General features: G+C 42.6%; 1 long non-coding RNA gene across 3 annotated transcripts in view; it reads left to right on the top strand.

The window, feature by feature from the left end:
- The window catches only part of LOC138741891 (uncharacterized), a 280,492-nt gene that overhangs the window by 213,282 nt on the left and 52,036 nt on the right, over positions 1–15,174 (top strand). For all 3 annotated transcript variants that reach the window (XR_011343862.1, XR_011343868.1, XR_011343855.1), the window contains one exon: positions 7,368–7,447. This is a non-coding gene — a long non-coding RNA (uncharacterized lncRNA). The remainder of the gene's footprint in view (positions 1–7,367; positions 7,448–15,174) is intronic.

The raw sequence follows: 15,174 nt of genomic DNA, 5'->3' as shown, positions 1-15,174 counted from the left end.
GAACAACCAGACTCTCGGAACTTAGATGCACTCCCTGAAACCCTGTGCTCATCAGCAGTGCCCATATATGACTCAAAGTTTCAGTTGGAAGTGAGAAGCAGAATTAGTCTAAGAAAGTCTGCAGGTGCCGTGATTGCATTTTAAACAAAATTGCTGGAGAAACTCAGCTAAGTCACACATGTGGGAAAAATGATACATAACCAACGTTTGGGCTTCATCACAGTATGAAAAAAATGTAGACAGGCGCCTGAATAAAATGGCATGACTAGTCATTTGAATTCTACTTAGCCTAGTGTGGCTGGTGACTGATTCACTGATGGAGATTGCAACCACTGGGAAGCTGCATCATGCAGACAATGGGCAACCCTATGCTTAAAGTGGAGGCTATGTGTTCCTGCAGAAAAGGAGACCATTTGGTCTGTCAAGTCTGTTCTACCAGAGAAATCAAGCCAGCCCAGTAAATTCTTCCTCTGCATCCTTATCCAGGTCTTCTCGAATGTTAAATTTGATTCTGTCTCCTCTAGCACTCCTGGGAATGCATTCAATATACTATTAAAAACTGTATCAGTTGATGCAGATTTATTGTCAGTATACATTCATGCCACCAAATACAGCCCTGAGATTCTGTTTCATGTGGGCCAGGCAGAATTACCACTTATTGATAAGGCCAAAAAAAAGCTGTACACATGTGAACAAATAAACAAATGTAAACAACTGACTGCAATTCAGAGAGGAGGAAAAAAACAAAGTGCCCAAGTAAGCCTCCTTAAATGGGTACCTGATTGAGTTTGTTGTTGAAGAGTCTGATGGTGGAGGGGGAGCAGCTGTTCCTGAACCTGCTGGTATGAGTCTTGTGACACCTATACCTCTTTCCTATGGGTAGCAGCAAGAATGGAGAGTGTGCTGGGTGGTGTGGATCCTTGATGATTGTTGCTGCTCTCTGAATGCAGCATTCCCTGCAGATGTTGTCGATAGTGGGGAAGGTTTTGCCTGTGATGTCCTGGGCTGTATCCACTGCCTTTTACAGGGCTTTACACTCAGGGGTATTGATGACCACATACCAGACCATGATTTAGCTGGTCAGCACACTTTCCATCACACATCTGAAGAAATTTGCCAGTGTTTCCAGTGTCATAAACCTCAGAGGAAGTAAAGGTCCTGAAGTGCTTCCTTCACAGTGATATTGGTATGTTGGGTTCAGGAAATATCCTCCGATAATGACTCCCAAGAACTTAAATTTGCTCACCCTCTCCATCTCTAATCCCCAAATGACCACTGGATCGTACACCTCTGGTTTTCCCTTCCTGAAGTCAACAATTAGCTCCTTGGTTTTGGTGACAGAGACTGTAAGGTTGTTGTTGGTGCACCATTCAGCCAAGTTTTTATTCTCTTCCCTGTATGCTGATTATTCTCCTCTTTCTATACAACACTCTACCATGGTATCGTCAGCAAATTTGTAGAAAGTGTTGTGGTCATACCAAGTCACACAGTCATAGGTGCATAGCGAGTAGAGCAGGGGCCTAAGAACACAGTCCTGTGGTGCTCCATTACTGATGGAGACTGTGGAGCAGATGTTCTTACCAATCCTCATTGTTGATGGTCTGGAGGTTATGAAATCCATGATCCAATTACACAGTGGGGTGTCGAGTCCCAAATCTTGGAGGAGTTTGCTGATCAATTTTGAGGGGATGATTGTGTTGAATGCCAATAAAGGTATGCATCTGTGCTGTCCAGGTGTTCCTGGGATTTGTGTAGAGCCAATGAGATGGCATTAACCGTAGACCTGTTGCTATGGTAGGTGAATTGGAATAGATCCATGACACCACTCAGACAGGAGCTGAAATGCTTCAACATCTGTGGTGCGCTGTGGTGCAGCAAGCAGACACAAAACACAGAAAGACTGTACCACAGGCTTTAATCCATTTAAAGTCTTGTACACCAATTTCAATCTCAATGGTTCCATGTGTGACTGGCCTGGGAGGGGCTGGCTCACCATTTTTTCCACTCTTAAGATAGTTGATGACCTGGACCCAACCAGGGCGATCCCTTCAACCATGCCCCTCTCACATAATTACTGCTGTTTGCCTTTCTGGCCTTTCCAGATAGAGCATCTGCAACAGAAAATGTCAATTTGTGGGAGACAGGGAGAGTTAGTTATGAGGGAGAGTTGGTTTATGGAGGATAGAGCAAGTCAATATGTTGAGGATGAGAGTCAGTGATAGAGTCTGAAAGAGACAATGGGTGGAAGGGGGAGTGAGTTTGTAAGGGAGAAAAAGAGTGTCCATATCTCAGGGAGAGAACATACAAGGAAGAGAGGAAGTGCGGGGGTCAGGGACCTAGTATATGAAGAGAGAATCATTAGGCTCTTTCAAGCTACCATGCAAAATGGCTCAGTTAGCGCCCCACTCACACGGCAGCTTGAAAGGGGTTGACCTGGTCAGTGTGGTCCTAATCCAACCGGGTCCCTGACTACCTCTGAGGTAGTCAGGGAACCCAATTAAACTTAACTAGGTCACGTCAACCAGCAACTTGAACAGGAAAATGGCCAACCTGGTTACTCTCGTGACGTTAGCGCTCGCCCTAACTGAAATGCCTGCTACGATCTGGGGGAGAGGGGGTCACTTCCACGGTGGGGAGGAGAGAGGTGGGGCCACAATTGAGGGGGAGTGTGGTCGCTGCCATAGGGAGAGAGGACACTGCCACAGGGGGCAGAGATGTCACTGCCATGGGGAGAGAGAGGTCGCTGCCATGGGGGGGGGGGGGAGAGAGGTCACTGCTGCGGTGGTAAAGAGGGGTCGCTGCTGTGTGGAGGGGGGAGAGTAAGGAGCCATGAAACTGCCGCTGCTGTGAACGCCACTCCAATTCGCAGTGATGGCTCAATGTTCGTGGCAGTGAGATGTTGCTGGAGGGTGCGCGCAATTGATGGTAGGGTGGCGACTGACGAGAGAGGGTGACTAACTGAGAGGTGGCGACTAACAGAATGGCGATTGATGGCTGATGGGGGGATGGGAGAAACATACTGATCGTTACCATGAGTGCAAGATCTGTCACTTTCCGCGTCATCGCAGGAGCAGAATCTTCCTTAAATCACCAGGTTTGTGATTTAAGGGGTCGATCCCCCTATGGTTTAAAAGGTGCTTCTAGCATCTTTGCCCCAGTAATTGTACCCTGGTCCCAGGAGGGCTACCCAGTTGCTACAGTTTAAAAGAGCCTACTGTGTGAGAGTGTGTGCGAGCATGCAAGAGTAAATCAGTGAGGGAGAGTTATCAGTGGTGGGCACCGGGTGTCACTAAACGAGGTAGACAGAAAGTCACTATACAGAGAGTCAGTGTTTGAGCAAGAAGAGATTCCACATGTGAGAGAGAGTCAGTGTGTGAAAGAGGGAGTTAGTCTGTGAGAGAGAGAGAGAGAGTCAGTAGGTGCTTTTAAACTGCAGCACCCAGGTAGCCTTCCTGGGACCCAGGTGCAATTAGTGGGACAAAGGTGAGGGGGGATAGCCCTAGTAAATTGCCAACCTGGTGATTTAAGGGGGAATCCCCCCCCCCCCCCCCGCAATGACATAGTAAGTGACGAGTCACGCAAACTAGTCTTTCCCCCCACCAGCTGTCAGTTTCTTCCCCATCAGCTATCAGTCTCCCTCTCACCGTCAATCGCGCTCCCCCAACCTGCGGCAACTGACCCCTCTGGCCTCCCCCCCCCCCCCATGGTAGCGACCTCACACCCTCCCACATCTCCACCTCAGGCCCTGGCAGTGACCCCTCTCTCTCCCCGATCACCGCAGACACTTCAGCCGGGATCGACCATTTTGCTGTTCAGGCCGCCGGTCATGGTGTCCTGGGTAAGTTTACCTGGGTTCCCTGACTACCTCCAAGGTAGGGCAGGGACCTGGTTGGGCCCTTTCAAGCTGCCTTGTGAATGGGGTGCTAACCAGGAAAATTGCCTAGTTAAGGCCATTTTACAAGGCAGTTTGAAAGCATCTATTGGGTAAGAGAGATTGAATATGTGAAAGAGAAAGACAATCAGCGCTCAAAGGAAAGAGGCAGTTTGTATGTGATGCAGAGAGAAAGTCACATCAATACACAAGGAAGAGAGTCAGTATGTGAGTGAGTGTACAAGGCAGCATTCTGCACTGCCAAAAAGTGCCATGCAATTCTAATGATTCATAATCCACAATTTCCGCAAAAATCACAATTTAGATCCTTTGGTCATTTGCAGTGATTTTACAGCTGCTTTTCTGTGTAAAAATAGATGTGCATATTTTGAAACTGAAATGATCTTTAAGTCTAAAATTGCCTATGTTTATTTATTTCTGCTTCTATTTTTGCACAGGACTGTAAAGTACAGTAATTCAGACAACTCAGCTAACCCTGGCAGCGTTAATTGATCTGGGGGTTGAATAGAAATGTGGTGGAACACAAAATCAAACTATTGCAGAATAAAGATAGAATATGCTGAAACACAGAAGGCCAGGCAGTGTCTTTGAAGACAAGAATTGTTTTTAGGACAGCATTTGGTGTAAAAACATAACAATATTTTAATGCTGGTTTTTAGTAAGTCAGAAATCAGATAACAGTTTGAATCGAGGAAGAGGGACTTTGTGAATTCTGAATCATCAGTTTGATTCATGAAAATAGCAGCTCCCCCATGATCTTGACAAAATAGCTTATTGCACAGTAATCACTGAACTCAAATCAGAAAGTTGTGCCTGTAATAAATAACACGTGCCCCTGCATAACGTGAACAATTTAAGGGTGTTATTCTGGCACCAAATCAATCATGTGTGGAAATTTATTGTGTTGGATTTTTTTTCTTTTCGCCCTTTTCGTCACACCTTACCTAAAGTCATTTGCCATAGTATTTTCTCACTTTACTTCACTTTTCTTGCTCCTTCCAATGCTTATTATCCACTTCTTTATTTGCATTGGTTAAGGAGATGCACTGTTTGACCAGGTGCTTTGTAAGTTCTAAATACACAGTTGCCCTCATGCCACAATCAGCTCAGACATTCAACATCTTTGTGGCAAACCTAAATGTGAATAAACAAGTCAGAAATCAGAGGAAGCTACGAGATGCAAGGCTGCTGATCATATAAAGATTATTGGCAGACAATGTTGTGCAGGCAAAAGCATAAGATTACAAAATGATAATGAAAGATTAAGTAAATATACCAAACCATTGCAGGTGCAAAAATGTGGTCATATCTTTGGACCAGGGAAAAAAAGAGTAAGTGATTTTTTAAAACAGTGAAATGCAGACTATATAGATTCAAAGAGCTTCATTGCTACTTATTTACCAGAAAGGCACAGATAAAGATGAATGGAATGTTAGCCTATATTTGGCGTGCATTGTAATATAACAGGAAGGACTGTTTTATACAAAGGTTTGATTAGACTGAATGACAATGTACATGCTGGCATTGCATCTGAGAAAATATAAAATTGGCCTTGGAAGGAATGTGTGCTGATTCATCAGAAGATTGCCAGTCATTTCAAGGTTTCAATTATTAAGAGAATTTGCATGAATTTGGCTAGTGGCCCCTTGATGATAAATGGTTGAGGGATAGCTTTGTTGAGCTTTCAAGATTTTGTAGGGAATGAATGAGTTAGATAGAGGGAAGTTTTTTTCTGCTGATGTAACAGGCTAGTCAGAAGAGAGTCAGAGAGTCATACAGCAAGGGAATAAGCCGTTTGGCCAACTGGCTAAGTTTGCTAGTATCCCTGTAAGTCTTTCCTATTCTTGTATATATGCCTGAATATTCATTGTTCTTGTACCCACCTCTACTACTTTCTATTTCAGTTCATACCCACCTTCTCTGTGTGAAAGTGTTGCCCCTTGAGTCCCCTTTAAATATTACCCCTCTCATCTTGAATCTATCATAGCTTTCTATAGCATGGAAACAGGCCTCTCAGCTCATCTTGTCCCATGCTGACCAATCTAGTTCCATCTGCCTACATCTGCAAATTCATTCCTCTAAATTTTTCCTGTCCACCTGTAAATGTCTTTTAAACATTGTAATGTTTCTGTCTCTTCCACTTCATTCGGCAGTTCATTCCAACAACAGTTTCCTTTTAAATCTTTCAACATCTCACCTTAGATTTATGTCTTATACTTTTAGGTTCTCCTCCCTGGGGAAAAAAAAATTCTCTGATTATTTACCTAGTCTATGTTCCTCGTGATTTTATAAACCACTATTAGATTCCCCTTAGCCTCCTTTGCTGCAGGTAAAAAAGATTTTTTTAACCAATCCTGATAACATTCTTTTGTGAATCTTTTGTGTACCCTTAACAGCTTAATGGGTGGAGGGCAATGCACACAATACTCCAACTGTTGACTCGTCAATGTCTTTTACAGTTGTAAGATGACGTTTCTGCTCCTATACTCAGTGCCCTGACAGACGAAGGCAAGCATTCCAAACACTTTCTTCACCACTCTGTCTAACTGTATTGCCATTTTCTTGGAACTATTTACTTGTATCCCCAGGTCTCTGTCCCATAACATTCTCCAGGGCCTTATGATTCACCATATACATTCTTCTCTGGTTTAACTTCCAAAATGTAACATCTCTCACTTGTCTCAGTTAAATTCCATCTTTTTCTTGGCCCACTGACCTAGATCATCTAAATCCTGCTGCAATCTTAGATAATCTTCTTCACTACCCACTGCATCAACAATGACAGGGCCCAGAGATCCGAGGGATTATATAGTCCTGTGGGAGAAGGGGACAGATACCCCAGGTGAGAGGATCTGTAACATATTGCTGCATTGGTCGACAAGTCAGCTTGTCTTAGGTTCTTGGGACCACCTAAAGGCGAGACCCTCACGTCTTACTTAATTCAGAGAAGTGTGTGCTATTTTTGGAGCATGCAAGATATCTTATGCCATGGTTTTAGTACAGTGAGGGTGTTCATCTTCTCCCCTGTGAATGTCTAACACAGTTTACCCTCAGCTGAGCCAAGAAGCCCAGCACTGGTTTCTGATAATGTTTGCAAATTTCGATTTAATTCGGCTTCCATGGAAATCCGAAGTTGTCTTTCCTTGTCATTTCCTTCTCTCTCCACCATTCCACTCCTTTTTGTTCTCTCTCTCTTCCCACCCCCCCCCCTTTCTCCACCCCTCTCTCTCTCTCTCTGACCCCCCCAGCCCGTGCCTGTGTTTTTGGACTGTGCTGCTAACTTGCATGTGAACTTTACAAATAGTTGCCAACAATGTCTTCTCATAACAGTGCTATTTTTCTAACAAAAATTAAACTAAACAAAAGGTTTTTTTTAAAAAAAGAAAGATATTTATTGAAGCCTCAATGCTGTAACCTTTGTAATCACTTTGCATGCATTGCTTATCAAAAATAAAAAAGATTTTTTTCCCCCCAGAAAAAACAATGACAGTGTCATCCGCAAACTTACGAATCATGCCGTTCATATAAATGACAAACAATATAATGTTGAATAAGGTAAGAAAGGAATATTTCTTCATCCAGTGAATGGTAAACAGGTAGATCTATCAGACACAAAAGCAGTAAGTGATTTTTTGATGAATTAGTTCATTTTTGAACCCAATAAGTTTGAGTAGATGAGGTACGCTAAGATATGGAGATTTGTCTGGATTAACATACAGATCTGAAGGGTTCAATGTGTGACCACACCTGAACCTAAGTTCTTATGTTTGTATAGTTAATGTTAAGTAGAAATTTCCATCCCATAGGAAAAAGGAAAAGAATCTCAGGTATCTGATGTCATGTATGTACTCTGAAAATAAATTTGAACTTTGAAGGGACTAATCCAGCATAATTTGCACTAGTCTCTCAGGTCAATGGCTTTTTATCAGAGCAGAATAGGATGATTTATTCTCAGGCTTGGGGTAGCATAATTATGTCAGAGTGGGGATGACTGGTAATTATACTGCCTTTCAAATGTGAAGAACACATCTACAAGATTACAAAGATTGAAGTATAGACCACTTAATTTATAAAGAGCTATCCTCCACCTACTGTCTAATGAGGGAAAAAAATTATCCTGATTTTATTCTGTATAAACACAAGAATGTTGAGGAATTCAGCAAGTCTCAGTATCCATAGGAGGTAAAGATGTATAACCAACATTTAGGTTCAAAGGTATGAATAAAAATCAGGCAGTCAGCTCAATAAAAAGGCTGGGGGAGAAGGGAGAAAATGACAGGGGGAGGAGTGGTAAATGCAGAGACAAAAACATGAAATAAAGAATGAAGAAGAGAGACAGAAAAAGGAAGAAGTAAACAGATAGCGAGGCAGACTGAAATACAGACAGTCAGATAGAACTGTAATTGATGAATATCGAACACATGGTTGAAAGAAATGACGAAGAGCAATGAAATCATACAAGTACCACATGCATTTTTACATGAAGTTCCTCCAAGATATCAACAGGTTTCAAAAATTAGAAAAAATAAAATAACAAGCATGGCAAAAAGAACAAGAACCTTTGAAAAGTAACTCTCAGTGTGCTAAAAAATCTAAATCCAATTTACCAATATATTTTTATGATAATAGTTACTTACCAAACACTCTAGACATAGTTTACATTTGTAAAATGTCTTGCCCATAACCCAAATACTCTGCGACAAGTTTTCATTTTGCACTATATACCAGTGGTTCTCAACCTTTTTCTTTCTACCAACATACCACTTTAAGTAATCCCTGTGATTAGTCAGGGATTGCTTAAGGTGGTATGTGGGTGGAAAGAAAAAGTTTGAAAACCACTGTTTTAATCGTACCTAATTGACTCGTTCTGTGCACGGTTTCAGAGCTCCAAAGGAAATGGGCCAATGACAATTTTTCTCAAGCAAAATATTTCAGTAACAATTGAGTCTAGAGCAGTGATTCTCAACCTTCCCTTCCCACTCACATCCCACCTTAAGCAATCCCTGACTAATCACAGAGCACCGATGGCATCAGGATTACTTAAGGTGGGATGTGGGTGGGAAGAAAAATGTTGAGAACCACTGCTGTTCACAAAACTAATGTTTAGGTCCATACATGGGAGCATCAAAAATGATAATTTTAATGTAACTATTGCACTACTATCTCCAAATTGCACACACACTGTGCAAGAAATCAGTATTAAACCAGTTCATTACAGCTGTGATACAGCAGTTTTACTGGACAAGTAGCAAGTACAGAACCAAGAAGCTGTGCTTCAGACCTTTGAGCACAGAGTATGATATTTCAGGGTGGCACTCTCATCCAAACAAAACGTCAAAAAGGAAATTCTTCACAGTTTTCAAGCTTGCCTTGGGAGTACTCCCTCACAAAAGGTTTCATGAAAAGAAGGTGCATTAGGTATCTGTGTTGGAGAGAAATTCTGTCCGTTTTGCTGAAAGTAGTTCATGTCTATCAGAGGGAACCGAACTAAAAAAAGATGTATGTAAAATGCAAGGTAGGAAAAATGGAAAACCAAGAGCTGCCGTACAATGAAGAGGTGTTACAGAACAATCCAGGCTGTGGTAAAAATGGAAAGAGAAACAGAACAAAATATGAAAGACAGAAAATTAATTTGAGAAAAGACATACTGGGTTTTTACAACAAAAAGCCATTTTAAAGCATCATCTATAAACCTAACATCAAAACATGGGAACGACATCACAAGAATTGGAATCTCGGCAGGTACAACATCTGCCACAGAGGAAACATGCCCAGGCAGCCAGCATCGGTGCTGTTTATGATCTGTCTCCAGACATGCCACATACAGCCTGAATGTTACAGGTCAAGCCCCAGAACTTTCAGCATGAGCCAAATGCCCTTTTAATTGCCCGCTGGATTTTACAAACAAATTTGCCTGTAAATGGAATGCATGTAATAACAGTGCCATACTAATATGCAGTGGCATATAGAGCGACAGGGTATCTACAGCAAAGATATAGGCCATTTGTGGCAGCAGAGCCATGCTGTGACCAACTTTCTCACACACAATATCATTTTGCATATCCCTGACATGAGCACAGAAAATGATGTGCCCAACAGCTGACATCCGCTGTAAAACATGAAAGTCTGCAGACACCATGGTTGAAGTAAAAACACAATGCTGGAGCAACTCAGCAGGTCAAACGGTGTCCTTTATCTAGCAAAGATAAAAATATGTAACCGATGTTTTGGGCTTGAGCCCTTCATTAAGGAATAGAAAAATATCAGCAGGCATCCGAACAAAAGAGTAAGGGGGAAGGTGTGGTCACAAAGGAAGGAGGGAATAGGTGGAGAAGGGAGGGAGGGCACCGTGCAAGCAAGGGGATGGCTGGGTGAATAGAAAGGGAGGGGGGAGAGCTGGCGGGGGAAGGGAAGGGAGAACAGGTTAGTAGAAACCGGAGAAGTCAATGTTAATGCCATTTGGTTGGAGAGTGCCCAAGTGGAAAATCAGGTATTGTTCCTCCAACGTCTGGGTGGTCTTGGTGGGATAGAACTGGTGCTTATCCCTTTATCCATAATTCTGAAAACCAAACATTTTTTCCATGAATGTTATGTGGGTCGCGACCCACACTCAACTCAGTCCAGTGTCCCCGACATCCAGCACTGCTGTCACCACCCCCGACATTCAGTGCCGCTGCAACCCTCCCTGTCCAGCACCTCTGCAACCTCCCCCTAATCAGCACCATGGGTCTTTGTTTTAAGCGATTTTAATTCCATAATCCAAAATAATCCGAATACTGAAAAGTGACCTGTCCAAAGGATTTCAGATAAAAGAATAGTCACCTGTATCTCCAATTTACAGGTGGTCTTGGATTCTCCAATTTATGGTTGGTTTTAGTTCTTCAATTTGCTCTACCACCAAGACCATTTGTAAATTGGAGAAACAACACCTGATTTTCCATCTGGGCACTCTCCAGCTGGATGGCATTAACATCGACTTTCTGCAAACCTGTTCTCCTTTCTCACTCCGTTCCCTTCCTCCTCCCAGCTCCATCCCCTTCCCTCTCAATTCACCTAGCCATCCCTCCTCCCCTTGATCGCTGCTGTCCCTTCCTCCCTTCTCTACCTATTTCCTCCTACCTTTAAGACCACACCTCCCCCCTTATCCTTTTATTCAGATGTCTGCTGACATTTTTCCATATCTTGATGAAGGGCTCAAGCTCTGAAACACCGGTGATGTATTTTTACCTTTGATACTGTTTGACCTGTTGAGTTTCTTCAGCATTGTGTTTTAGCCAACATCTGCTGTTTAGGAAGCAGCAGGTATCCAACAGGCCAATGCCCACTTCTGCAGAATGCCAAGCTTAGAAACTGTAAGAGCTGCAGAATCCTTGAAAAAGATTGGAATAATTAGATGTGAAGGAAAAACGAAACAGTGGATTTTATTTAATTTTTTAAATTTAGTTTAAATAAACTGATTTACAATATGAATGTCTGCCTTCATGTTTTAACATGTGAAACATTTATATTTTACTAGTTCCCACAAGGCAGGAGCAACATGGCAGCTGGTCACTCACCAGAAAGTCTATTTACACCCTAGGTCTTCAATCCTCTCTTAAACAATGGCCTGATATGATGTGGGATTAACAGGCTTACTCCAGAGTTCCATGGTTTGCAATGACAGGTGTTGGAGAATACTGATATTGTAATCATTTAGTGGCCGACTAGCACCAGTAACCAAAGAGTGGCTCAGTCGGACAACTTGCTGCCTCACAGCTACAGAGATGCAAATTTAATCCTGATCTCCAGTGCTATTATTGAAAAGTTTGCATGCTTTCCCGTGACTCTGTGAAGCTCGTATTTCTTCCCACATCCCAAAGATGTGGAGATTGGAAAGTCCATTGGCCACTAACTTGTCCCCATTGTGGGTGAATTGCAGGAGAAGCAGAGGGCAGTTAGTGACAGATAATATGTTATAGGGGAATAGCATTAGTGGGAATGGTCAGCTGGCAGAGCTTCAATGGGCTGATAAACCTTCTTTCACATCATTGCAAAACATGAATATATGTGAAGTATGAATAAATGGGCTCTTAATGGGCCAACACTGACACTGGAAGACAGGAGGATCAAGGAACAGTTTATCACTGGCATAGATTTTCATAACCAACATGATTTAAAATAGTTTTAATTTAGATATACAGCATGGTAACAGGCCATTCCAGCCCACAAGCCTATGCCAACCAATTAACCCACAACCTCCATATGTTTTGAAGGGTGGGAGGAAACCAGTACACCTGGGGGAACTACATAGACACAGAGAAAACATACAAGCTAATTACAGACTCTGCCAGATTCAAACCCAGTCACTGGTGAAGTAATAGCACTGTGCTAACCGTTACCCTAATCGACTGATGCAGCTTGCTTTCAGGATTAACACACAAAGTGTTTGAGGAATTCAAATAGGCCTGACAACATCCTTGGAAAGCAAAAAAAAAGATTGATTTGGGCCAAATACCCTTCGTCATTAATTCCTGATGAAAAGTTTTCATCCTGAAATGTCAACCATCTATTGCTTTTCATGGATGCTGTCTGACCTGTTGAGTCCCTCCAGAACTTTTTTTGTTCCTCCAGTTTTCCAGCGTCTGCAGACTTCTGGTATACCTTGCCTCTAAAATTGCCTTTTGTGTATTTTCTTTCATGATCTCTCTCTTGTTTTCTGCATAGTGTTTCCTTGTTTCTGATGTACCGTACCATCCCTGTTTCTGATATACTGTACCTTCCTTGTTTCTGATATACTGTACCTTCCCTATTTCTGATGTACTGGGCCATCCCCATTTCTGATGTACTGCACCTTCCTCTTTCTAATGTACTGTACCATCCCTGTTTTTGATGTACTTTACCTTCCTTGTTTCTGATATACTGTAACTTCCCTGTTTCTGATGTACTGTACCTTCCCTGTTTCTGATGCAATGTATCTTCCCTGCATTTGAGGTCCTGAAATTCCCTGCTTTCTACTGCAGACTCTTCGATTTACAGTGGTGTCTGGAAACAATGGACCATTCATCTAGCTTGATTTATTTTCCTTTTCCTTTTAGTTCAGTAGGGAATCTGGAAAATTGTGTAAAAAGTGTAATTAAATAATTGTGGGCACATTTTATACCATGAACAGGAAACCACCAGTACTTTCAATGCCTGAGAAACTCAATCAAATAACTGAATGCAAAACCAACTGGACTATGAGCCATTTCTGCAACTGACTTAAAACATATAAATCTACTGCACAGCACAGGCCCTTCTGCCCACAGTGTTGTGCCATCATAATAAGCTACATGAACAACTGCCTAGGTTACTGCATAACCCCCTATATTTTTTAAGTTCCATGTACCATTCTAATAGTCCATTTAAAGATCCTATTGTACCTGCCTCTACCATCATTGCTGGCAGTGTATTCCATACACCCACAACTCTGTGTGAAAAACTTAACTTTTATATCCCTCCTGTACTTTACTCCCAACCATCTTAAAACTATGCCTCCTTGTGTTAGCCATTTCAGCTCTGAGCCAAAAGCCTGTAGACATCCACACGATCAATGCTCTCATCATCTTATACACCTTATCAGGTCACCCCTCATCCTCTTTCACTCCAAGGAGAAAGGACCAAGTTGACTCAACCTATCTTTATAAGGCATGCTCTCCAATTCAGTAAAATCTCTTATGCATCCTCTCTGTAGCATCGACATCCTTCCTGCAGTGAGGCAATTGGAATTGAGCACGATATTCCAAGTGGGGTCTAACTAAGGTCTTGTAGAGTCACAACATTACCTCACGGCTCTTGAACTCGATGCCATGGTTAATGAAGGCCAACACGCCATATATCTTCTGAATAACACCATCAACCTGTGCAGTAGCTTTGAGTGTCCTATGGACATGGACTCAAGATCTCTTAGTTCATCCATACTGCCCAGAGTTCTCCCAGTCTCACCTTCCAAAATTCATACTTTACTGGGTTAAGCTCCACTTGCCAATTCTCACTCCAGCTCTCCATCTTATCAATGTTCCTCAGTAAACTCTAGTAACCCTCCAGTCTATTCACAACATTGTGCCCTCTGCAAACTTACCAATCCATCCTTCTATTTCTTCATTCAGGTCATTTATAAAAATCACAATAAAGAGGGACGGCAGAACAGCAGCTTGCAGGAACACTATTGGTCACCAGCCTCCATGCAGAAAATGAACCACCTCCAACCACTCTCTACTTTCTCTGGGCAAACTAATTCTGATTCCACCAAGCCAGGCCTCATCGGATTCCATGGCACTTTACTTTCTGAATGAGCGTTGCATGGGGAACCTATGAAATGCATTACAGAAATCCTTATACACATATCCACCACCCTACCTTCATCAGTGTGTTTTATTACATCCTCAAGCAATTTAGTTAGGCTCATGAGACACGATCTTCCCCTGATAAAACCATGCTGACTGTTCCCAGCATGGATCAGATGGTGGACGAACATGGGCTGCAGGCCACTTTCCCCTACCTTGACAATGTCACCATCTGTGGTCATGATCAGCAGGACCATAATAAGAATCTTCAAAAATTCCTCTACACCACGAAATGCAGGGAAGTGTGTTTTCGGCACACGTCGCCTGGCTATACTAAGCTGCATTGTGGAGAATGGAGTCATCAACCCCGACCCCAACCACATGCATCCCTTGTTAGAACTTCCCCACTTCCCCACTGCTTCATAACTCTGAAAAGGTGCTCAGGGGTTTTTCTCTTATTACGCTTAGTCGGTTCCCAGCTATGTGGAGAAGGCCCGACCCCTCATCAGGGCCACTGTTTTCCCCCTGTCAGCAGAAGCCTGTGAGGCATTCAACCGTATCAAATCTGACATTGCAAAGGCCATGATGCACTCAGTGGACAAGTCCACCCCGTTCCAGGTGGAAGGCAATGCGTCAGACTTTGCTTTGCCGCCACACTTAACCACTACCTTTTGCAGAGTTTTCCACTCAGAGGTATTGGTACCCCCTTCCCAGGTCGTGATGCAGCCAATCAGCACACTTTCCACTACACACCTGCAGGTTTGCCAAGATTTCCAATTTCATACCAGACCTCCACAAACTCCTGAGGAAGTAGAGGTGCTGACGTGCTTTCTTCATGATGCTACTAGCATATTGGATCCAGGGAAAGTCCTCTGAGATAGTAACTCTCAGAATTTAAATTTCCTCACTCTCTCCACTTCTTTTTTTTTTCGAAACTTTATTTATTAATTTTAACATATGAAGAAAGTATGTAATTCATGT

Source organism: Narcine bancroftii, chromosome 1 (assembly GCF_036971445.1).
Source record: "Narcine bancroftii isolate sNarBan1 chromosome 1, sNarBan1.hap1, whole genome shotgun sequence".
NCBI lineage: Eukaryota > Metazoa > Chordata > Chondrichthyes > Torpediniformes > Narcinidae > Narcine > Narcine bancroftii.
Note: the sequence above shows the minus strand (reverse complement) of the source record. Positions and strands in the feature narration are given on the sequence as shown.